Below are 26675 nucleotides of genomic sequence, written 5' to 3' on the forward strand. Positions count from 1 at the left end.
ACCATTTGTTGAACGTTTACTATCTCAGGTCACTTATACCACTTAATCTTTCAACAAAACTATAAGGTAGAAGCTTTTATCCCCATCTAACAGGTAAGTAAATTGAGCTCAGAAAGGACAAATCTTCACAAAGAAAGTAAGTGACAAAGTAGAGATTAAAATAACATCTCTTATGTTAAAACCAGTGCCCTTAACCAGGACCCCATACAACCCTCAACCCAATGCACGTAACTTAGTTGCAGCCCCGCTTTTAATATGAAACAGTAAAACAAGTGTTAATGCCAGGGTAGAGATCACATGCTGCCAGAATGGAGAAAAAAGAAATTCCCTTTTTAAGTTGTGTGAGGGGGAGGGGTGACTTCATCAAACAGACCACATTTGAATTACGCCTTTAAAAATGAGAACAATTTTGAAAGGCAGAAAATAGGAGTCATTACCATGATGATCTTATTTGGGCACACGGAGGAACACAATAAACATTTTGTAATGAATGAACTAATTAGTTTGGCTACGCTTCAACATGGCCTATTACACTTCACTTATATTTTCATTGTGTATGTATGAACCTAGGGGTTGTGCCCTGACTATACTATACTGCCCAGTCTATACTATCAACTTTCTAACTTCTCCCTTCATACTTCAAGAATCTTCAAGTTCTTGTAAAATGTCTCTAAACATAATGAAAGTTATAAAACCTATCACAATAAACAAAGGTATGACATCAACACCTTTATCAGGATATTATCAGGTTTATGAGAAGTTCAGAAGTATTTAAAAATTCAGCTACATAAAATGTGACTCATATACACCACTCCCAACAGTCATTATTAATAATAAGATTCATTATTAAAGAAAATATAGAACTTAATTTGTTCTCAAGTATCATTTTCACTAGAATAATTCTCTAGAATAATTCAATAACAAAACCAGGGAACTATTATTTATTACAGACCAACTGTGAGCAGGCACTATGTTAAGAATCTAAACTATTTTACCTCATTAACAAACTTGGAACTTAGGTATCATTTGCCCCAATTTTCCAGACATGGAAACTAAGGCTAAATAAGTTAAGTAAATCAAGGTAATACAGCTTATAAATAGAAAACCTGGGCTTTGAACCCAATTTTGTCTGATTATCTGTTCTATTCGCTGAGCCCCACTAGTTTCAGACAGCATGCTAATATGCCACATAGATGTACAAGAAGTTTGTGACCCTACTGCAGTCCATACTGCAAGATATGGGTGTATCTGGGAATTCACGATACTTCAAACCCAACAGTGAAATCACAGTAAACATCCCTAACCTGACGACAGCCCCCAATTCCAAGCTGGAAATAGACTAGATCATTTTTCAGAATAAAAGAAAGGAGTAGCCTATGGTTCAGTTTGGTTTCCTTCTGGAAGGTCTGATACCTCAGGGAGGTAACTATTTGAGTTTACAAGTCCTTGTGCAACACCTTGTTACTGGAGTAAACAAAGATCCTCTTACGGTAATGGAGTACTTATTACATTGAAAGTAGGTGACAAAGTCAACAAGAGCTTGAGAACAATGTTTGCCTAACTATACTAACAATAAATTAATAATTTTTATAGGCTGTAAAAACAGATTTATTAATTTCTGACTCACATAATGAGCCTAACAACTTCGATTTGTATAGAGCTCAAAACAAGAACTGTTATCCCTTCCCCCAACCACACAGAATTTAAAGGCCTTAAAATTATTCTCTCCATAGCTTATGCTTAATTCCATTTATGGTTTGGTGATTAACAATAAAAGTGCTCTAACAAACTCCAGGACCTCATTCTGCCATCCAATTCTAACCATTTCACTTTATTCTAAACAAGAGACTTGAGATGACAGATTGATCACACCACTCAGATGAACCATGGTTACCTACTTTCCAAAAGGAGAAAGCATGTTTTGGTTACCTCCCAAATAAGCCAAGTTTCGCTGCAAAGTAAAATCACCTGAGGCACTTTTGAAAATCCTGGTACCCAGGCCACATCCCAGACCAGGTGGGGCTTAAGCATCAGCAGTTTTAAAGCTCTCCAAATGATCCTAGTGTACAGCAAAGGTTGACAACCTCTGCTGTAAGCACATAACTTCACTAAAGCAAATAATAGTTAATTACAACATACATATATCAAATTACAAGAAAAAAGTAAAACAAAGATGAAAACTCTTATAACTGAATGAAAAGGGTCAAATAGGTAGAAGTCACCTATAAAAATCCTCATATCTAGTTCAAGTAAACAAATTAGAAGAAAAAAGAATTAGGTCAGCAGGAATTGATTTCTAAGACAAACAATTTTATTTTGCAAGAAGCCATTTCCAAAAGGAATCAATTTACTAAAATGTCAAGCAAATAGTATCCTTAAATGTAGAACTTCAAGTGCTACCATGCAAAACAACAGCTGCATAAGACGGAAACAACAAAAATTCTAATATATTCGTGATGGAGTACCCTTTCTTCCCAGTTCTTCCTGCTGAATTTCTACCCATCACTTAAAATCCAAATAAATTTCCACTTTTTCCTTAAAGCTTCCTGTGATCATGTCTGAAGAAATTCATTTCTCCCTCTTCTGGCCTATCCTAGAGATGATTATTTGTACCCCTATCATATCACCAATCACAAACCAAGAAACTAAGCTCTGTGAAAACAGAGGTTTTCTTCTATCTTGTTCACTCTTCCACTCCCAGAGCCTAGAATAGTGCCTAACACAGTGCTCAATAAGTGCTTGTTCATGAATTTTAAAAAATCAATCAACTAACAACACCTGGGAGTAACAAGAGGTGGTTATGGAGCTCTGAGAAGCAAAACACATGTATATATTACTTTCACATTTTTAAGTGAAAAAAGCAAAGTACATAAAAGTTTACATTTGTGTAAAATGATAGGTGAATACATGAATATATGCACAGAGCAGTGGTGGCCTTTTGTAGCTGGGGGCAGAGCTAAGGGAGGCTAACTTTCATGTATACCCTTTAGTGACCCAAGCATGTATCACCTATTCAAAAAGTTAAATACATGTGATAAAAATTTGTGTCAACATTATCATGTTGACAACAAAAACCATCAAACTGTGTATTTCACTTAGATGAAAATAATTTAATCTAGATGAAAGTATAATATGGTAGAAAGAGCACTGAACAAGAAGTCAATTAGAGCTCTTACCCTTTACTCTGCCATTTACCAAATAGATGACTTAATTTCTTAATATGCAAAAGGAAGGAATTGATTCTTTCCAGCCCTAAAGTCTAACATGTCAACCAATGAGGATAGCATTGTTGATACTTCGGATGACAACAAGATGAAGACAAAACTACTTTTGTGTAAAAAAACAGGGAAACTCAGACCTTCTCCAACAATCCCCCCAAACCCATGCCCTGGTGAATGGTATATGGGCTCTTTGTACATACTGAAATTTTACCTTACCAAAGATTACTAAAATAATCTAACAAAAGGTCATGGGAACCAAAATTAGAGCTAAATTGAAAATATGTGTAGTAACATTAAATAGAAATGTAATAAAAGCTGTTTTTCTGGTGATGAGAGAAAGGAGAAGGGACCCAAATAAACCAGTACCTACTGTATACTAAGCACTTTCACATAACTTTATGTATATTTAGTCCATACAAAGCATTTTTTATTCTAATTTTACATATGGTAAAATTTAGATTCCGTGGATAAGTAACTTGCCCAAAGTCACACCTTAATAGGTGACAATGAAGTGATTTCTCTCTAAAGCCCATATTCTTTCCCACATTTTGTGCTACCTTCAAAACTCAATCTTTAAACATGACATATTAACGATTTCACAAAGAAGCTTAATTCTGCTTGACTGGAACTATTTTAAAAGCTAGGGAATGAAAGCAAGAGAATCAAAGTGCAGTTTAAAATGTGGTTGAGATCACAAAGTTGCATCAGCTTTAGTTTCCCTTCTTGGAACACCTAGGCAGCTAGCAGGATCCAGATCATCTTCCCGGGTTTCTCCTTCATGAATGTACTGCAATTCAACAAGTACTGTTATATACCAGGTACTGTTCTCAGTAAACAAAATAGATAAAAATTTTCTTTCTCCGTGGTGCTTGCATTCTAGTTGGGGAGAGACAAACAATAACAGTAAACTACAGAAATTTTCTTAGGTCAGTCTTCCAAGGCAATAGAAATAAAAGCAAAAATAAACAAATGGGACCTAATGAAACTTACAAGCTTTTGCACAGCAAAGGAAGCCATAAACAAAATGAAAAGACAACCTATGGACTGGGAGAAAATATTTGCAAATGATGTGACTGACAAGGGCCTAACTTCAAAACTATACAAACAGCTCCTACAATTTAATAACAAAAAACACAGTTGAAAAATGGGCAGAAGACCTAAATAGACATTTCTCCAAAGAAGACACATGGATGGCCAATAGGCACACAAAAAAGATGCTCATCATTGCTAATTATCAGAGAAATGCAAATCAAAACAACGAGGTACCACATTACACCAGTCAGAATGGCCATCATTAAAAAGTCTACAAATAATAAATTCTGGAGAGGGTGTGAAGGGAACCCCCCTATGCTGTTGGTGGGAATGTACATTTGTGCAGCCACTATGGAAAACAGTACAGAGGTTCCTCAAAAAACTAAAAATAGAATTGCCATATGATCCAGCAATCCACTCCTGGGCATATACCCAGACAAACTATAATTAGAAAAGATATATGCACCCCTACATTCATTGCAGCACTATTTACAATAGCCAAGACATGGAAGCAAACTAAATGTCCATCAACAGATGAACGACTAAAGAAAATGTGGTATATATATACAATGTAATATTACTCAGCCATTAAAATGAATGAAATAATGTCATTTGCAGCAACATGAATGGACCTAGAGATTATGATACTAAGCAACGTTTAAGTCAGAAAGAGAAAGACAAATACTATATGATATCACATATGTGGAATCTAAAATATGACACAAATGAACATGTGTACAAAACAAGAACAGACTCACAGACATAGAGAACAGACTTGTGGTTGCCGGGGTGTTGGGGGGGGAGCAAAGAATTGGGAATTTGGGATTAGCAGATGCAAACTATTGTATATAGGATGGATAAACAACAATGTCCTACTTCATAGCACAGGGAACTATATTCAATATCCTGTGATAAACCATAATGGAAAAGAATATGAGAAAGAATATACATGTATAACTGAGTCATTTTGTTTTATAGTAGAAATTAAAACAACATTCTAAATCAACTATATATGTCAATAAAATTTATTGACATAAAATTTAAAAATAAGTAAATAAACTAAAGAATATGCTAAGTTCTATGGGGAAAAAAAACAGAGCTACTAGTTAGGATGTCAGGAGTAGGGGGGGAAAGGGTGAAGGTTTGCAATTTTAAGTACTGTATCCAGATAGGCCTCACTGGGGATGATATACTAAGGAAGGCAATGATTTGTAATCACAAGTGGAGTTGATAAAAATATTATGCAGGGGCTACCCTGGGCACAGTGGTTAAGAATCTGCCTGCCAATGCAGGGGACATGGGTTCGAGCCCTGGTCTAGGAAGATCCCACATGCTGTGGAGCAGCTAAGTCCATGTGCCACAACTGCTGAGCCTGCACTCTACAGCCCGCGAGCCACAACTACTGAAGCCCGAGCGCCTAGAGCCCGTGCTCTGCAACAAGAGAAGCCACCACAATGAGAAGCCTGCACACCACAATGAAGAGTAGCCCCTGCTCGCCACAACTAAAGAGAGCCCGCGAGCAGCAACAAAGACCCAACTCAGCCATAAATAAATAAATAAATAAATACATAAATAAATAAATAATTTAAAAAAAAATTATGCATATGTGAGCATATGGGCATGTAAGCATGTGTGGATGTGAACATGTACAATAGGGAGGAAATGGGGAAACCTACTACCTTCTGGGTACTGAACAATCTTTCAGCCCTTCAACATGATTCTTCTTCCTAAATCCTAGTTTTCCTACATCATTTTCTACATTGATTTTCATATTTCTATTTTCACACTGGCAAGGAGTAGAACAGATATGTTTCACAATGTATGTAGTTTTGTATACTTTTGATAGTGTATCACTTTTCTGAAGGAGGGAGGCACCAGAAAGATCCCAACCACTCCCTCCACCTTGTGTCCCCTATACTGACACTAGATTGTGACACACTCCTGAGGACTCTCTTTGGTTCTTGGGCTCCTAGCAAAAACTGTGTAGTTTTTGGCATCTAGCTCACTCTCACCCCACTTCCATAGTTTCGGTTTTCAAAACCCATCAAAAAATCTATATTAGTCAGTACAAGCTATATAATGCTGCAATAATAAACAACCCCCAAATCTTAGGACCTTGAAACAACTAAGGTCTATTTCTTGATCATGTTACATCTCAACCATGGCAGGGGTGCTCCACATATCACAGTCACACAGAAACCCAAGCTGTCAGAACAGCTATCATCCTAACAATAACCAGTCACTGTGCCAGAGGGAAAGAAAGTTTTGGAGGATCTTTTCCCAGCAGCTAATGACACATACAACTTCTGCTCACAATTCAATGGCCTCAAGCAGTCACATGACCCCGGCCAACAAGAGTTAGGAAGTGCAATCATATCAAATGACTAGCAGGAAAAAAAGCTAGTAAATAACACTAAGAACCATCACAGACTCAGACCTTGATTACTCTCTACATGAACCTAGTTTCTAGTTCTCCGTGACTCCACTTTATAGTATTCTCCCCTGCCTGGAAGAAAAATTGCTGAGATCTGTATTGGGTCCACTCTACCTCTCAGCTTTACGCAGTAGATAGTTAAATTTCTCTATCCTGAGCTGCTATGGAATGAAATAACGATGGTGAAGAAGAGGAAGAAGACAAGGAGGAAGAGGAGGATGGGGTTGACACAATCATTTATGTAAAACATACTATGTGCCAGGCACTCTTCTAGGTTTCTACATATAAAACTCTGATCTTCCCAACCCTAAATGGTATCCCGTTATTATTATCCCCACAGACAGTTGTTTAAAGAAAAGAGGTATAATGAACAATGATACTAAAACACAAATAAAATTTTTAAGTGATATTGCCCCAAGATAATTCTCTCTGGATGTCAAACTGTTATCATCTGATGAAAGATGTTTTGACTACTACTTCAAGAAAAATGAAAAATAATAAATATAACAAAAATTATATCCAATTAAGCTTTTACTTGGTGGGGAAAACAGTTGCCATACACATAATGTATTATTTGCAGAGAGGTTATTGCAAGTAGCAGTCAGGAATCTATTATTTCATGAAAATCATCAAAATAAGGCAGTTGTTTTTTTAGGTAAAAATAGTAATATTTCCAAACATCAGGTCATAAATACAATTTTGTCCATTGTTGTGTCTTAAAACATCATTAAATTTCAGCAGTTGGTCCTCAAACCAAATTTGATATGTTATTTTTATTTTCCAAGAAATGATGCATTTTCTTACATGAAAATAAGATAATGAAAATAAGATAATGAAAGTAAATGAATCATGTGCTACTTTTTAAACGTTAAAATTTGAAGTGTTTCTTATTTGTTTTAAATATTATTAAGAGCAGATTTAATGTGAGCCTTAGACCACCAACTTCAATTTTAAGGTGCATACTAATCACCTGGGTATGTTGTTAAAGTTCAGGTTAATGAAATAAATGCAATAAATGAAATAGCCAAAATACTTTTGTTTGAACCACTATATGTCTCCTTGGAAGTATTCTGTTTTAAGTCACACTGTTGAAAATGTAGGTCCAATTCTGACTCAGTAGCAATATGGTGGAGTCACTGAAGGATTTAAAGAGGAGTTAACATATCCAAATTTCTTTTTTATAGATTACACCAGCAGTTATTGTGGGGGCTGGATGGGAGAGGGGCAGGAGTGAACAGAGAGTCTCAGAATTGCACAAGTCCAGGAGAGAGAGGGTAAGAGTTCGATCATGGATACAAGCAACAGACACAGGCAGAAAAAACACGTTAACTACAGAAGAACAGCAGAACTTGGTGATCAAGAAGGAAAAAGTAATCTTGGATGACTTACAGGTCTCTGCCTTAGGAGAACTGGGTAGAAGACAGCACCATTCAACAAGATAAGGCAGAAAGAAAAGCCATTTTGAGGGATAAGATGATTTCAGTTTTATATTTGCAGAAAAGGATAGATGGAAAAAAATAGACAATAAGACAATGGAATTAGTGATGACTGAAGATAAGGAAAACCTCCACTTTTATAAATAAAATGCTTTTGGTTAAACACAGAAAGGTCCTTTCCAAAGCATAAATGCTCTTATCTCTGTGCTCTCTGCCAAGAAATGGCAACAGATTTTCAAAATGCCCAGCTGCCTGACTGGTGAACAAATGACATCACCCAAACAACTGTCACAGTGATACTGCTTTGCCACCACTCACTGTGTGTACAAATTAAAAGGGTTTTTAGAGAAGCTACTTACTCCCTGAACACAGAAACTTTTGTCTCCTTTTCCCAGACTGGGTATATTCTCAAAAGCTAGATCCATAGTGTTTTCCAGACCTTAAAAAAAACCATTTGATCAACCACTTGTAAAGACCCAATAGGAAGCCAAGTGTGACATAACATAAGAATAAACAGAAGAACTATTTATTCATTCTAGCAACAATTAATATTTACCTTGAGCAACAGTAGCTCCCATGAATGTACTGCTTATTTATATTTCAAATTGCCTTAGACTGTTTAGCATTTGTTCAATGTTTATAATTAAATTACAGCAACCATACAAAATTCCACTAAGCTCTGTAGAATTCCTTGTCTTTGGAATTTAGTGTAGTATGACATGAAAAAATAGGGGTTGAAAAATAAGTAATGATAACAAAGCATAGCTTGAAGGTATTTTTTCCTTATTAATAGCTATATTTCCAGTACTTAGGATAATGAAAAATACCCAACCCATGCTTGACTCCACAAAGACCTCTCTCTTGTTCTAAGCTATAGAATTGGAATTAAAGGTTCCTTGGATCCAACTTTCCATGATTTTCAGGAACCTAGATCACAAGTTGAAAGAGAGGGACTGAGGGAAGTGGAAAATTTCTAAAGTATCTAGTTCTCTGTACTCTGCCAGAAAATGCACAATAGATATCAAAATGTGCAGCTGGTAAACAAATGACATCACCCGAAAGGTCATCTGATGCCAGCATTTATAGTGTTCAATGTCCAAAACTTAACTCTTTAACTTCTGCTGAAAACCTGGCACTCCTCTAATGTCCCTTATCTTAGGCAAAGGCATCACTACAGCCAAGTATTCAAGAGACAGATAAGTCAGAATCATCTTTAGCTCTTTTTTTGACTTCCTTGTTTGATACTCATTCAATGAACACCCTGTTACTAATTTTAGGGTATATATTAGTTCCATTATTCATCTTACCATCTACCTCTAAAATGTGTTTTAAGTCTTAAATGTATAAAATGCATTGGGTTGTTAAACCTCACATGGCATCCATATCAGTTAATAAGTTAACACACGTAGAAAGACCACTAGCTATCTACCTAATAGCCTTTCACTAGTTCTTCCTTACTAACAAAACACCTATTGAGCTATTATTAGAGGTGGCATTATACCGATCTAAATAAGCACATTTCCCAGACATCCTTACAGGTATACATGGCCATGTGACCAACTTCTGGCCAGTGAGGTGTAAGTAGAAGTTGTTGAGCAGGACTTTCCAGTAAAAGGGAGGTAGACAATTGAGGGACACTCATTTATTTGCTTTCTTCCTTCCATCCTGGAATGCAAATGTGATTGCAGGAGCTGCAGCAATTCAAAGTGGCGTTGGTTTTGTCATGGAAATGCTAATTCAGTCTTGGACTGACTACCTGGGGTGGGGGGGCCTCCATCTTGTTAAGCCATGGTTATTTTAAGTTTCTGTCATCATCAGCTAAATGTACCTTCTAATGGACATGCTACTTCAATAGAAATTATGAGTTTTGTTTCTGAAAAAGATAAATCAAATGCAAAGTCACTGGCACAAGTGACTTTAGGCATTTATCATTTTTGCCACAGCTTACATTTACCTATTTTCTGTGAACAGTGATCTGAATCTCCTGTGAAGAACTACTCCCTCTGCTTTCATTCCATGTGCCTTCATGGGGTCGATGCCAATCCCAGCTCCAAGGCTAGGCAAATGACTCAGATCTAAAGTGATTGCGGAAGTCCATTCCCTTGATCATGGAACTGGTTCAGAGAGGAATACTGGATCCAACTAAGACCAGCAAGAATCAAGCCTAGAACTCGTCTTCAGACTCTTAAAGAATATAGGTTCTCTTCTGAGCTGGATTTGAACCTGAGAGGATCTGCATTGCTGGTCCTCATCTTGCCTCTACACAGAGTCTGAGGATAAAGTCAACATGAAGGAGGCAGACACAAAGACAGATAACATATTCCTGAACTTTTCAGTAACATACCTAAAAAATTCCTTTTTTGCTTAAAACATATTCCTAACCAATGGAACCTAACCAACATAGGTTCCATTTTTAATTTTGATTTTAAATAAAGAAAGTTACTTCAAAATGTCCTTGCATAAAATGCCACAACTCAAGTGAAATAAGAATAGGCTTCCTTGCACGTTTCCTCCATGAGACAATTGGCTCCAAGGCAGCAGCTTTAGAAAAAAGTATTTTAATTTACATATTCTTCAATCTCAAACACACAGCCTGGAACATAGAAACTAAACTGCTGAGCTTCCATATCAGAGGGATACAGTTCTGTAGGAGGTTTTTGAACTTAAAATAAGAAAGCAGACTCACAGATATAGAGAACAAACTAGTGGTTACCAGTGGGGAGGGAGGGGTGGGACAGTATAGGGGTGAAGAAGTGGGAGGTATAAACTACTGGGTGTGAGATAGGCTACAAGGATGTACTGTACAACACGGGGAAGATAACCAGTATTTTGTGATAACTGTAAATGGAGTGTAACATTTAAAACTATATAAAAACTTTTTAAATTTCCATTGTATTAATTTCTATCAATAGAATCAGGTAAATTTGTCACAGTTTTCAAATCCCTCTAAATTAAATTAAATCCCAGTAAAATTAAGCCATGGTCTTAGAGTCATGCAGTCTAAGTGTAGAAAATCCATATGGAAAAAGGAAAATGCACAGGCCTAGTTAATATAATGATCTGCATGCCCCCATCAGCTAAATTAAGCTGAGTATGTCACCATAATATCCTAAGGAGGGAAGGAATAATAAGACTACTTTGTTTCTAGATTGTTAAACTAGGTGTAAAGAGAATTTACAAGATCAGCTTTTGGAAAGAAGTAAAATACTAATAGCTTTTATCTAACAGGCCCAGTATTAAGAAAACTAATTAAACTTAACTATATTTTAATAAGTTTAGCTCATTTTAAAATAAGAATATTTCCCCAAAGTCATTCCATACCTTTAAAAACAGTGTATCTATCTGGCACCATAATCTTTGTTATGAAACCACTCCTTTTATAGAAATGCATAGAAAAAGAACTATTTTTGTTCTTCATTCTAAAAACAATAACATAATGCAGAACAGAATTAGTGCCCGAAGTTAACCAGTGCTCAATAATATAATATCCACAGATACTAAATGCTCAAACAATAAGAATTTCTTTTTTAATAGTTTTTTCTTCTCTTGACCTCTACCTTCCCTTCTCTTCCCTGCAGAGTAAATAAATACTATTAGGATGTATCATCGATCTGTTTGAAGTTTAGTTACCCTCCATTATTTCATTACATTTCTAATTAAGGCGATACACATTATTAATGCTCATCATTTTACTGGGTGCTCTACTGAGAAAAAAATATGCATCTTGCCTTCGACATACACATTTATCTTTGAGAGAAGTAGCTAAGCATATCCAAAACTACCTAAAAGATAAGAATTCATCTAAAACAGACTGACATACTGATTATATCAATAGAAATATACTTAAGAATGAAAGTAGACCCTAAGTATCTATAAAATTATACGTGTAACCATATATCCCCAACATGTATCTCAGTGTTATAAATTAACTACTATATAAAATCAACAAAACTGATTTTCAGTTGTGCCTCATGGGATTTACATTTACTGTTTTCTACTCTTACCTAGTATTCAAAGTTATCCATATACAGGAGATCAAGATGGCAATGTAAGAGGATGTGGAGCTCACCGCCCCCCACAAACACATCAAAAAAACAACTACAAGTGGAATAACTCTCATGGGAAACTAACTGGAAACCTGCAGCAGGACTCTTATATAACCAAGGCTGCAGGAAAGATTTACACAGAATTGGGTAGGGTGGGAAGAAAAGCATCAGGTTGGGACCTGTGCCCCTAGGAGGGGACTAGGAGGAAAAGGGACATCACACAGGCAGACATTCCTCCTGGGGAATGAGTGGGTCCAGCACAGACTGGGTGTCCCAGTCCTGGGGTCCAACACATAAGAGACAAGCCACCTTGACTGCTTGGAGAACTGCTGGGACAGATAGAAAGACTGGGGAAGCCTAGACTCCACTGGTGAGAGAGCACTGGTGCTGGCTTTCCCCCAGGCAGGGCGGAAAGAGGCCTACCCTAGCAGCTACCGCCTCTCTGCTACCTAATCTGAGCCAAGTGAACACCCCAGCCCCCCTCACTCCACACCACAGCTTAATGCTGTGTCTATAGCAGCCAGGACCTGGGAAGAGACTCGATCTAGGGATGCACAGGTGACCCAGGGGCCTAGGGTGTGGTCCAGGCGGGGCAGCAGCAGCAGCACTGTTAGCGCTTATACAAACAGCACCCTAGAAGCAGCCCAAACTCCTGGCACCGTGGCCACCAGAATTCCTGAGACCACCTTGCCCTACCCAGTCCTAGCTGAGCAAATGTTCCTGCCCCACCCACTCCATGCTATAGCCTAGCACTAGACCTGGGGCAGCCACGACAGGGGAAAAGACACGACTGGGGGCTGCATCTGAACAGAGCCACAGATGCCTACACAAGCAGCCGATCAGACCTCTGTAAGTACACAAACTCAAACTGCTTCAGCACCTCCCTCTATTGGGGCAAAGGCCCCAGTGCAAAGAGAAGGAAAAACACACACTTAAAGGGAACAGAGTCAGCTCAAACCTGACACTCAGGGATTCCACTCCAGCTACTTGGGAGCATATAGGCCCTTAAGCAGGCAGTGACAGCCACTGAGCAAAGAGGAGGTCCTGCCTCACACCCTGCACAGGCTCTAGCTCCTCCATCACCAGCCACACCACCTATTAAGGAGATAGTGATCAGCACACCCTGAGGAAAGTCAGCTGGTGTCCACATCAAATCCAGCCCCCCCACCAAACGCACTGGGCAAACAGTCTACATAAGGATGCTCCTACATAAGAATACCCCTTCAAGACCACAACAGATAACTATTTCACCTAAATTCATAGAGACAGATAAAGTTAAGTAAAATAAAAAGGAACTACCCTCAATTGAAAGAGCAAGAGAAAACCCCTGAAAAAAATAATGAAACAGAAATAGTCAATCTACCAGACAAATAATTCAAAACCTTTGCAATACATACACTAACTGAATTAGAGGAGAGAACTGATCTAAACACAAATCATTTTAACAAGGAACTAGAAAATATAAAGAGCCAATCAAAAATAGATAATTCAATATCTGAGATAAAAAGCACACTAGAAGCAACGAATAGCAGACTAAATGACACAGAAGAATGCATAAGTGATCTGGAAGAGAGAATAATGGAAGTCACTCATTCAGATCAGCAGACAGGAAGACAAATAAAAAAAAATGAAAGCAACAAATGAGATCTATGGGATAACATTAAACATGCCAGCATTCATACTATAGGGGTTCCAGAAGGAGACGAGAGAGCAAGATGAGTCTTGAGAATGTATTTGAAGAAATTATGGCTGAAAAAATAAACTAAAAAATTCCTTTTTTGCTTAAACCAGATTCTTAACCAATACAAATAATTATGAGCTTATGTTCCATTTTTATTTTGTTCTTAAACAAAGAAAATTACTTCACAATGTCCTTACATAAAATGCCACAACTCAAGTGAAATAAGAAGAGGCTTCCTTACATGTTTCTTCCATGAGAAAATTAGCTCTGAGGCAGCAGCTTTAAAATTGTCTTTTAATTTACATATTCTTCAGTCTCAAATACACAGCCTAGAACACAGGAGCTAAACTGCTGACTACCAAGACTGAAACAGGAAGAAATAGAAAATACGAACAGACAAATTACCAGTAATGAATTTGAATCAGTAATTTAGAAACTCGCAACAAGCAAAATTCCAGGACCACATAGATTCACTGGGGAATTCTACCAAACATATAAAGAACTAATACCTATCCTCCTCAAACTATTCCAAAAGATTGAAGAGGAAGGAACACTCCCCAATATAATAAAAACCCTTTATGACAAACTCACAGCCAATAAAATACTCAACAGTGGAAAGCTAAAAGCGAGAGGACAGAGAGCAGCAGCAAGAAGAATTACAATCCTGCAGCCTGTGGAACAAAAACCACATTCACAGAAAGGTAGACAAGATGAAAAGGCAGAGTGCTATGTACCAGATGAAGGAACAAGATAAAACCCCAGAAAAACAACTAAATGAAGTGGAGATAGGCAACCTTCCAGAAAAAGAATTCAGAATAATGATAGTGAAGATGATCCAGGACCTCAGAAAAAGAATGGAGGCAAAGATCGAGAAGATGCAAGAAATGTTTTAAAAAAGACCTAGAAGAATTAACGAACAAACAAACAGAGAAGAACAATACAATAACTGAAATGAAAAATACAGTAGAGTAAATCAATAGCAGAATCACTGAGGCAGAAGGACGGATAAGTGACCTGGAAGACAGAATGGTGGAATTCACTGCTGCGGAACAGAATAAAGAAAAAAGAATGAAAAGAAATGAGACAGCCTAAAAGACCTCTGGGACAACATTAAACACCACAACATTCGCATTGTGGGGGTCCCAGAAGGAGAAGAAAGAGAGAAAGGACCCAAGAAAATATTTGAAGATATTATAGTCAAAAACTTCCTTAACATGGGAAAGGAAATGGTCACCCAAATCCAGGAAGTGCAGAGAGTCCCATACAGGAAAAACCCAAGGAGAAACACGCCGAGACGCATAGTAATCAAATTGGCCAAAATGAAAGACAAAGGAAAATTATTAAAAGGAGCAAGGGAAAAATGACAAATAACATACAAGGGAACTCCCATTAGGGTTAACAGCTGATTTCTCAGCAGACATTCTACAAGCCGGAAAGGAGTGGCATGATATACTTAAAGTGATGAAAGGGAAGAGCCTAAACCAAGATTACTCTACCTGGCAAGGATCTCATTCGGATTCGATGGAGAAATCAAAAGTTTACAGACAAGCAAAACCTAAGAGAATTCAGCACAAACAAACCAGCTCTACAACAAATGCTAAAGGAACTTCCCTAAGTAGGAAACACAAGAGAAGAAAAAGACCTACAAAAACAAACCAAAAACAATTAAGAAAATGGTCATAGGAACATACATATTGATAATTACCTTAAACGTGAATAGATTAAATGCTCCAACCAAAAGACACAGGCTTGCTGAATGGATACAAAAACAAGACCCATATATATGCTATCTACAAGAGACCCACTTCAGACCTAGGGACATATTCCAAAAAATTGCAGTGTAAGGAAGAGTCCCAAACTCATTCTATGAGGCCACCATCACTCTGATACCAAAACCAAACAAAGATACTACAAAAAACGAAAATTACAGATGAATATCACTGATGAAAATAGATTCAAAAATCCTTAACAAAATACTAGCAAACAGATGCCAACAACACATTAAAAGGATCATACACCATAATCAAGTGGGATTTATCCAAGGGATGCAAGGATTCTTCAATATACGCAAATCAATCAATGTGATACACCATATTAACAAACTGAAGAATAAAAACCATATGATCATTTTCAATAGATGCAGAAAAAGCCTTTGAAAAAATTCAACACCTATTTATGATAAAAACTCTCCAGAAAGTGGGCATAGAGGGAACCTACCTCAACATAATAAAGGACATACATGACAAACCCACAGTAAACATCATTCTCAATGGTGAAACACTGAAAGCATTTCCTCTAAGATCAGGAACAAGACAAGGATGTTCACTCTCACCACTATTATTCAACATAGTTTTGCAAATCCTAGCCAAAGCAATCAGAGAAGAAAAAGAAATAATAGGAATACAAATTAGAAAAGAAGAAGTAAAACTGTCACTGTTTGCAGATGACATGATACTATACATAGAGAATCCTACAGATGCCACCAGAAAACTACTAGAGCTAATCAATGAATTTGGTAAAGTTGCAGTATACAAAATTAATGCACAGAAATCTCTTGCATTCCTATACACTAATGATGAAAAATCTGAAAGAGAAATTAAGGAAACACTCCCATTTACCATTGCAAAAAAACGAATAAAATACCTAGGAATAAACCTCCCTAGGGAGACAAAAGACCTGTATGCAGAAAACTGTAGGACACTGATGGAAGAAATTAAAGATGATACCAACAGGTGGAGAGATATACCATGTTCTTGGATTGGAAGAATCAATATTGTGAAAATGACTATATTACCCAAAGCAATCTACAGATTCAATGCAATCCCTATCAAATTACCAATGGCATTTTTTACAGAACTAGAACCAAAAATCTTAAATTTTGTATGGAGACACAGAAGACCCCCCAATAGCCAAAGCAGTCTTGAGGGAAAAAAACGGAGCAGGAGGAATCAGACTCCCTGACTTCAGACTATACTATAAAGCTACAGTAATCAAGACAATATGGTACTGGCACAAAAACAGAAACACAGATCAATGGAACAAGATAGAAAGCCCTGAGGTAAACCCACGCACCTACGGTCAATTAATCTATGACAAAGGAGGCAAAGATATACAATGGAGAAAAGACAGTCTCTTCAATAAGTGGTGCTGGGAAAACTGGACAGCTACATGTAAAAGAATGAAATTAGAACACTCTGTAACACCATACATAAAAATAAACTCAAAATGGATTAGAGACCTAAATGTAGGAACAGACACTATAAAACCCTTAGAGGAAAACATTGGAAGAACACTCTTTGACATAAATCACAGCAAGATCTTTTTTGATCCACCTCCTAGAGTAATGGAAATAAAAACAAAAATAAACAAATGGGACCTAATGAAACTTCAAAGCTTTTTCACAGCAAAGGTAACCATAAACAAGACGAAGACAACCCTCAGAATGGGAGACAATATTTGCAAACGAATCAATGGACAAAGGATTAATCTCCAAAATACATAAACAGCTCATGCAGCTCAATATTAAAGAAACAAACAACCCAATCCAAAAATGGGCAGAAGACCTAAATAGACATTTCTGCAAAGAAGACATACAGATGGCCAAGAAGCACATGAAAAGCTGCTCAGCATCACTAATTATTAGAGAAATGCAAATCAAACTACAATGAGGTATCACCTCTGACCAGTTAGAACGGGCATCATCAGAAAATCTACAAACAACAAATGCTGGAGAGGGTGTGGAGAAAAGGGAACCCCCTTGAACTGTTGGTGGGACTGTAAATTGATACAGACACTATGGAGAACAGTATGGAGGTTCCTTAAAAAACTAAAAGTAGAATTACCATATGATCCAACAATCCCACGACTGAGCACATACCCAGAGAAAACCATAATTCAAAAAGACACATGCACCCCAGTGTTCACTGCAGCACTATTTACAATAGCCAGGTCATGGAAGCAACCTAAATGCCCATCGACAGACAAATGGATAAAGAAGATGTGGTACATATATACAATGGAATATTACTCAGCCATCCAAAGGAACGAAATTGGGTCATCTGTTGAGCCGTGGATGGATCTAGAGACTGTCATACAGAGTGAAGTAAGTCAGAAGGAGAAAAACAAATATCATATATTAATGCATATATGTGGAATCCAGAAAAATGGTACAGATGATCCGGTTTTCAGGGCAGAAATTGAGACACAGATGTAGAGAACAAAGGTATGGACACCAAGGGGGGAAAGCAGTGGAGGGTTGGGGGGTGGTGTGATGAACTGGGCGATTGGGATTGACATGTCTACACTGATGTGTATAATATTGATGACTAATAAGAATCTGCTGTATAAAAAAATAAATAAAATAAAACTCAAAAATTTAAAAAAAAAATGTGACACAGACACTAAGTAAGCAAATGCTGTTGGAAAAATAGCGCCAGTAGTCTAGCTCCATGCAGGGTTGCCACAAACCTTCAATTTGTAAAAAAAAAAAAAAAAAAAAATACAGTATCGGTGAAGTGCAATAAAGTGAAACAATAAAAAAAGAAAAAAAGGAAAAAGAAAAGCTAAAAGTCTTCTCACTATATTCAGGAACAAGACAGGAATGCCCACTCTCACCACTTCTAGTCAACATAGTATGAGAAGTCCTAGCAACAGCAATGGGATAAGAGAAAGAAGTAAAAGATATCCAAATTAGAAGGGAAGAGGTAAAATTATCACTATTTGCAGATGACATGACACTCTATATAGAGAACCTCAAAGTCTCTACCCAAAAAAGTAGTAGAACTAATAAATGAATTCAGCAAGGTTGCAGGATACAAGATTAATATACAGAAATCTGTTGCATTTCTCTACACTAATAATGAAATATGAGAAAGTTTTTTAAAATCTCCTTTAAACTCTTATCAAAAAGAAAAAAAAAACTAGTTATAAACTTAACCAAGGAGGTGAAAGACCTATACTCTAAAAACTATAAAACATTGATGAAGGAATTTAAAGATGATACAAAGAAACAGAAAGATATCCCATGCTCTTGGATTGGTAGAATTAATATGGTTAAAATGGCCGTACTACCAAAAGAAATCTAGAGATTTAACATGACACCTATCAAAATACCCATAACATTTTTCAAAGAACTAGAACAAATAATTCTAAAATTCATATAGCACCACAAAAGACCCTGAATTGCCAAAGCAGTCTTGAGAAAAAAGAACAAAGCTGGAGGTATAAACCTCCTAGACTTCAGACAGTGCTACACAGCTACAGTAATCAAAACAGCATAGTACTGGCACAAGAACAGACACAAAGATCAATGAAGCAGAATAGAGAACCCAGAAATAAACCTATGCAATTGACCTACAACAAAGGAGGCAAGAATATACAATGGAGAAAAGACAGTCTCTTCAACAAGTGGTGCTGAGAAAACTGGACAGCCACATGTAAAGCAATGAGATTAGAACATTCTCTCACACCATATACAGAAATAAACTCAACATGGTTTAAAACTTAAATGTAAGAGTGGTTTGAAACCATAAAACTCCTAGAAGAGAATGTAGGTGGAACACTCTTTGACATAAATTGTAGCAATATTTCCTTGGATCAGTATCGTAAGGCAAAATAAATAAAAGCAAAAATAAACAAATGGGACCTAATTAAACTTAAAAAGCTTTTGCATAGCAAAGGAGACTATCAACAAAATAAAAAGACAACCTACAGAATGAGAGAAAATATTTGCAAATGATGTGACTGACAAGGAGTTAATATCCAAATTATACAAACAGCTCTTACAACTCAATATCAAAAAACAAACAACCCAATCAAAAAATGAGCAGAAGACCTAAACAGACACTTTTCCAAAGAAGACATGCAGATGGCTAACAGGCACATGAAAAGTTGCTGAATATCGCTAATTGTTAGAGAAATGCAAATCAAAACAATGAGATATCACCTCACACCTGTCAGAATGGCTATCATCAAAAAGTCTACAAATAATAAATGCTGGAGAGGGTGTGGAGAAAAGGGAATCCTCATACACTGTTGGTGGGAATGTAAGTTGGTACAAACATTATGGAGAACAGTATGCAGGTTCCTCAAAACACTAAAACTAAACCTACCATATGATCCACCCAACCCATTCCTGGGCATATATCCAGAAAAGATGAAAACTCTTAATTCAAAAAGATACATGCACCCCAATGTTCATAGCACTATCTACAATAGCCAAGACATGGAGTGCCCATGTCACTCCATGTGGGAGTGCCCAACCCAAGTGCCCATCAACAGATGATTGGATTAGAAGATGTGGTATATATACATATATATACATATATATATATATATGTAATATATGCATAATATGGAATATAAAATGGAATATTACTCAGCCATAAAAAAGAATGAAATACGGCCATTTGCAGCAATGTGGATGCACCTAGAGAGTATTATGCTTAGTGAAATGAGTCAGACAAAGAAAGACAAATACTCTATGATATCACATGTGAAATCTAATAAATAACACAAATGAATGTATATGCAAAACAAAACAGATTCACAGATATAGAAAACTAATTTGTTAACAAAGGGGAGAGTGACAAATTAGGGGTATGGGATTGAGAGACACAAACTGCTATATATAAAATAGATAAACAACAAAGGATACACTGTATAACACAGGGAATCATACCTATTACCTTGTAATAACCTATAATGGAGTATAATCTGCAAAAATACTGAATCACTATGCTGTACACCTGAAACTAACATAATCTTATAAATTAACTATACTTCAATAAAAAGGAGAAATTTTAAAAAGCCATCCATATATTATTCAAGTCTGACTATAAAAATGCGCATTCTTTAAAACAATTTTAATCAAGGTACTGAAAAACTGTCATCTATTTCTGTCTTGGGCTGGCTTTGGTTATCATACCACATTGCTAGAACTTATACTAACAGATTATTTTTTTAAAGCTTCATTTATATCTTCCCAATCAATCTATTAAAGAAAAAAGATTTGCTTTCTTTAAGATCATGGAAAAGATGAATTGTAAAACAGCAATATACATTTGGTGTGCAATTTTAAATATTGTCTCTACCTATATTATTTTCTGCCATTATTTAGTTATTTAAATATTCACTTTAATGTCTTCTTTAACTAGAATATAAGATTCTGTACAGTATATATATTCTGCATTCTCCACAGCACTCTGCATGTTCAAAGTGTGGATGGGCCTCATTCAATTAGTTGAAGGCCTTAAGAGAAAACACACTGAAACCCCAAAGAAAGAGGGAACTCAGCCTCAGACTGTCTTGGACTTGAGTTGCAACATCAGCTCTTCCCTGGGTCTCCAGATTGCCAACCCTGCAGATTTTGGATTTCCCAGTGGCCACAGTCACATAAACCAATTCATATTCATTCTCTCTTCCTCCCTCTCCCCCTCCTCCTTTCCACTCTATATATACTATTGGTTCTGTTTCTTGAGAGAACGCTGAGGAATACATTCATTATTCCACAGGGTCAGCTACATTTCATGAGACTAAAACCATGATTTAACATACTCTTTAAGGCAAAAAGTTTCTGGAGAAAAAGATACACCAACCTAAATATAACCAAGGCCTAAACTAAGGATGTTAGATTATTATAAAAAGGATGAATGAGGACAGTTGTATAAAGAACAATCTACAGGATTTATCTTAATAGAAGTGAGAAAAAGAGTAGATTATATAGACTATTTCATAATTACCACCATATTTCTTTGATTTTAAGCCATACTGTTTTGTTTTTTAACATTCAAAAACATATAAAATTGTGATGCATCTTACAATCACTGCCAGTCAGGTGGCAGTCCTGACATAGTGATCACTGCCTGTGCATTTACATCAAAATTCACAGAACCAGTGTCAGAGACTGAGAGAAAAATGCAGATATGATAATGGAACACTCTTTTAAGAAATGTTGCATCACCAACTCTTGATGACAGAGAGGATGATGCTGTACAGAAAAACATGGACAATGAGGACTCTAAAGAAGAAGAGATTCAAAAGTGTCTGCCTTTGAATGTGAAGAAGTTTAAGGAATGCCTTGATCAATTTATTTGACTTATATTTTTCCTTTTCTTGTTTGTATGAAAGTGATGTGACTTTTTAAAATTATCTTTAAGAGCATTTAAAATAAACACTCTTCCAGTGTGTATAAAATAAAATTGTAGTACTAAGAAAGTGTCACTTCATAGTTGAAATTGCAGAGGGTTTTTTTTTTCCCAAACTAATAAAACAACAGTGTGTCTTACAATGAATGTGATCTTAACTGCAATGAAAAATAGCAGCATACTGGCTATCAGAATCTCGAGTGTATAGAACTAATGACAACTCCAACCATCTTTTGAACCTTTACTCTATGCCAACAGTTCTCAAACTTGAATGGGCATCAAAATCTCCTGGAGGGCTTGAATAAGATCACTAGGCTCCTTCCCCAAGCTTTTCGCTCAAGGCAGCACAACTCATGTCAGACCTACTCCAGCAAGGCTGCGAAACCTCATATACTCTTGACCTGGGCAGGATTAGCTCAGGGCAAAGGGTTGAGCCTGCAGAGAAAGGGTATCAGTACCTGCAGCTGCACAGAGGGAGGGGAAACAGTGACTGACACATGTGTGATCCATTTCCAAATCCAATTCTGACACCAACAATCTGTGTGGTAACGGTACAACGTACTAACATTTCCAATTATTAACCTGAAAAAAAAGGAAGAAGTAAGACCCTTCTAGCTCTAAAATTCTAAAATCTTTGTCCCAAGCAAAGAAAAAAAATGTATAATCTAGGTCACTCATGATCTGGATAGGCTTTCTACTCAGGCCTCACGCAAAATATAACTTTTAACATTCCAGTAAAACTGGACTCCAAATGAAGAACTTCTAAAGTAGTGAAGTAAAAAGTTCAGCAATTCTTCTCCTCAAAATAATTATAAAACTGCACAAAACTGTCACAACAACCATTCCAGGACTCTGGAATATAAGAAATTGAAAGGCTTTCATTCAAGAAAAAGTACTGAACTTGGAAGAAGAACAGTGGGAGTGGCATTTTAGCCTGGAGCCATCCTCATACACCAGTACCTTCCAGCTCCATCAGTACCAGGGCTGGGCAGGGCATGAAATGCAGCAGCTTTGCTGCTAAATAGACCTGACTTGATTTGAAGCAAAGTGTGGAAAAGCACCATGCCCATAGGCATAAAAAAAAAGAATAGCAAACTTGGTGGCAAATAATCAGGGAAGGCCAACATCACAGTTGCCTGTGGTTGTGATCCTGTCTATACCATTACTGGACCAGAAAAATACTGGAGTTGTAAGTACCCACCCTCCATCACACCTAATCCCAAAATGAAGAGTGGCTCTGCCCTCTTTACTCATCACCTCCACTCCTTACCCACCTCTAAAAAGGATAAGAACTTAAGCATGGAATCCAAAGACACACAGATTATATCTAAATTCATGTTTTCAATGAAGACATTACTCCCCTCTGGCTAGTGAGAAGTCAATTATATCTGCTTCTTGACTCTTAGTTGGGTTCTAGTTAGATGAGACATATTAAAATTGAGTTCCAAGGAGAAGAGGTTTTATTACAAACACTAATAAAAGTCAGCTAGGATATTGGCCTGGAAAAGTATCTTTTCTTTTGCCCTCTTGTAACACTAAGGTTAGGGAATTGAGATAACTTTCTCAACTTATGAGTCCCTAATGTTTATCCCCACAACAGAGTTTCCATCTTATGCTGTGAAAGAAAAATGTAAATGCTAACTTTATAATCTCAATCTATATAACTGTCAAATGGAATTTTCCTTCACCCAAGGAGGTGGTAAGTTGTGGTGAAGATATTAATAATAAATGTAGAAGTTCTTTATAGGAAGTCTCTCTGTCTACCCTTTATTTAAATTTATATTTTATTTATTTATTATGATTTTTTTATACAGCAGGTTCTTATTACTCATCAATTTTATACACATCAGTGTATACATGTCAATCCCAATCTCCCAATTCATCACACCACCACCCCCACCCGCCACTGCTTTCCCCCCTTGGTGTCCATACCTTTGTTCTCTACATCTGTGTCTCAATTTATGCCCTGCAAACAGGTTCATCTGTACCATTTTTCTAGGTTCCACATATGTGCGTTAATATATGATATTTGTTTTTCTCTTTCTGACTTACTTCACTCTGTATGACAGTCTCTAAATTCATCCACGTCTCTACAAATGAGCCAATTTCGTTCCTTTTTATGGCTGAGTAATATTCCACTGTATATATGTACCACATCTTCTTTATCCACTCGTCTGTCTATGGGCATTTAGGTTGCTTTCATAACCTGGCTATTGTAAATAGTGCTACAATGAACATTGGGGTGCATGTGTCTTTTTGAATTATGGTTTTCTCTGCGTATATGCCCAACAGTAGTGGGATTGCTGGGTCATACAGTAACTCTATTTTTAGTTTTTTTTTTGTTTGTTTTGTTTTGTTTTTTTTTTTTTTTTTTTTTTTTTTTTTTTTTTTTTTTGCTGTACGCGGGCCTCTCACTGCTGTGGCCTCTCCCGTTGCGGAGCACAGGCTCCGGACACACAGGCTCCGCGGCCATGGCTCGCGGGCCCAGCCGCTCCGCGGCATGTGGGATCTTCCGGGATCGGGGCACGAACCCGTGTCCCCTGCATCGGCAGGCGGACTCTCAACCACTGCGCCACCAGGGAAGCCTATTTTTAGTTTTTTAAGGAACCTCCACAGTGGCTGTATCAATTTACATTCCCACCAACAGGGCAAGAGGGTTCCCTTTTCTCCACACCCTCTCCAGCATTTGTTGTTTGTAGATTTTCTGATGATGCCCATTCTAACTGGTGTCAGGTGATACCTCATTGTAGTTTTGATTTGCAGTTCTCTAATAATTAGTGATGTTGAGCAGCTTTTCACGTGCTTCTTTGCCATCGGTATGTCTTCTTTGGAGAAATGTCTATTTAGGTCTTCTGCCCATTTTTGGATTGGGTTTTTTTTTTTTTTTAATATTGAGCTGCATGAGCTGTTTATATATTTTGGAGATTAATCCTTCGTCCGCAGATTCATTTGCAAATATTGTCTCCCATCTGAGGGTTGTCTTTTCGTCTTGTTTGTAGTTTCCTTTGCTTTGCAAAAGCTTTGAAGTTTCATTAGGTCCCATCTGTTTATTTTTGTTTTTATTTCCATTACTCTAGGAGGTGGATCAAAAATGATCTTGCTGTGATTTTTGTCAAAGAGTGTTCTTCCTGGGCATCCCTGGTGGCGCAGTGGTTGAGAGTCCGCCTGCCGATGCAGGGGACACAGGTTCATGCCCCAGTCTGGGAAGATCCCACATGCCGCAGAGTGGCTAGGCCCGTGAGACATGGCCGCTGAGCCTGCGCGTCTGGAGCCTGTGCTCCGCAACGGGAGAGGCCGCAACAGTGAGAGGCCCACGTACCGCAAAAAAAAAAAAAAAAAAAAAAAAAAAAAAAATTTCCCTTTAGAGAGGAATAGAAAATAAAGCAAAATCCTAGAAATCTTCTTTTCCTAATCAATCGGAGCAGTCTGCTTTTTAAGTTCTGATTTCAGTTTGACATTATCAATGGGATGTCCGAGTAGAAATGCCAGGAAGCAGTCAGAAATCAAAACAATTGCTAATCAAAAAAAGTAAATAAATAAGGTGTAGGGCTTCCCTGATGGCGCAGTGGTTGAGAGTCCGCCTGCCGATGCAGGGGACACGGGTTCGTGCCCCGGTCCAGGAAGATCCCACTTGCCGTGGAGCGGCTGGGCCCGTGAGCCATGGCCGCTGAGCCTGTGCTCCACAACGGGAGAGACCACAGCAGTGAGAGGCCGGCGTACCGCTAAATAAATAAATAAATAAATAAGATGTAGTTCTTCACTTGTTTACCTTTCAGCTGAATATTATGAAAGAGATCTCCCTTAGTTTGAGATCCCCATAAACAAACCCTAATAATAGGATTCAAATATAAGTAGTTTATTTCAGGAAGTACAGGAAATCCTGTTAGGGGAACTGGGAAGTGAGACAGGTAAGGGAAGGAAGCCAATCAAGCCAGTCAAAGCCAGCTACACTATAGGTGGCTGAAGCTTAATCCCTGAGGAAACTCTGAGAACCAGTGTAAAACACCACGCTTCAGAGTTAACCCAGCCAGGGATCAATCATTGGTTGACGGCTGCTGTAGGGGGTGGATGAGTATTAATTCCCTAGCACTTTTAGCCCTCCTGAGGGGTGAGAGTGGGTGTGGGGAGATGAGGTCTGGAAAGGCAAGGGTCCTGTAGTTCCATGGCTTCCAGAAAGGTCCTCAAAAGCCCTAAGGGAAAGTAATGCAGATGTTGGCAAGCAGGTGGAAGTAGGGAGAGCATAATGAAGTGGTAAAGCACCAAAGATATGGTCAGGACACTGAGGGCTTTTAATCAACAGCTATCCCTAAATTACATTATTTGTGTCCAAGACTTAATTATCACTTACCTGATGATGGATCCATTCTACACTATGGTTTAAATTCAACAAACAGACCATCTATCATGGCCCAGCTATCATATAAAAAACAAGTTAAAATATCAGCACCAGTTCTTAGCAAGGTCTAGGATCCAGTTTCTATATGGAGGACTTAGGAATAACAAACTGGTTTAGATGGGTGTGGTAGGAGATTTGATACTGCATATCAAGTACACTATAGTTGCTTATATTGTTTACTTGCTGTATTTGCATAGTAGGTATTCTATATTAATTCGATTGGGCTGTGTGTGTGTGTGGGGGGGTGGGTGTGTGTGATTTTGATGAAGTTGGTGTAGAGGTTCT

At 37.5% G+C, this 26675-nt stretch overlaps 1 protein-coding gene across 4 annotated transcripts in view; it reads right to left on the minus strand.

Moving 5' to 3' along the window:
* TTLL7 (tubulin tyrosine ligase like 7) overlaps positions 1–26675 on the minus strand; it is a 155475-nt gene that overhangs the window by 102635 nt on the left and 26165 nt on the right. The gene's annotated exons all lie outside the window — the stretch shown is intronic.

This window comes from Mesoplodon mirus (assembly GCF_964341445.2).
Source record: "Mesoplodon mirus genome assembly, chromosome: 3".
Classification (NCBI taxonomy): domain Eukaryota; kingdom Metazoa; phylum Chordata; class Mammalia; order Artiodactyla; family Ziphiidae; genus Mesoplodon; species Mesoplodon mirus.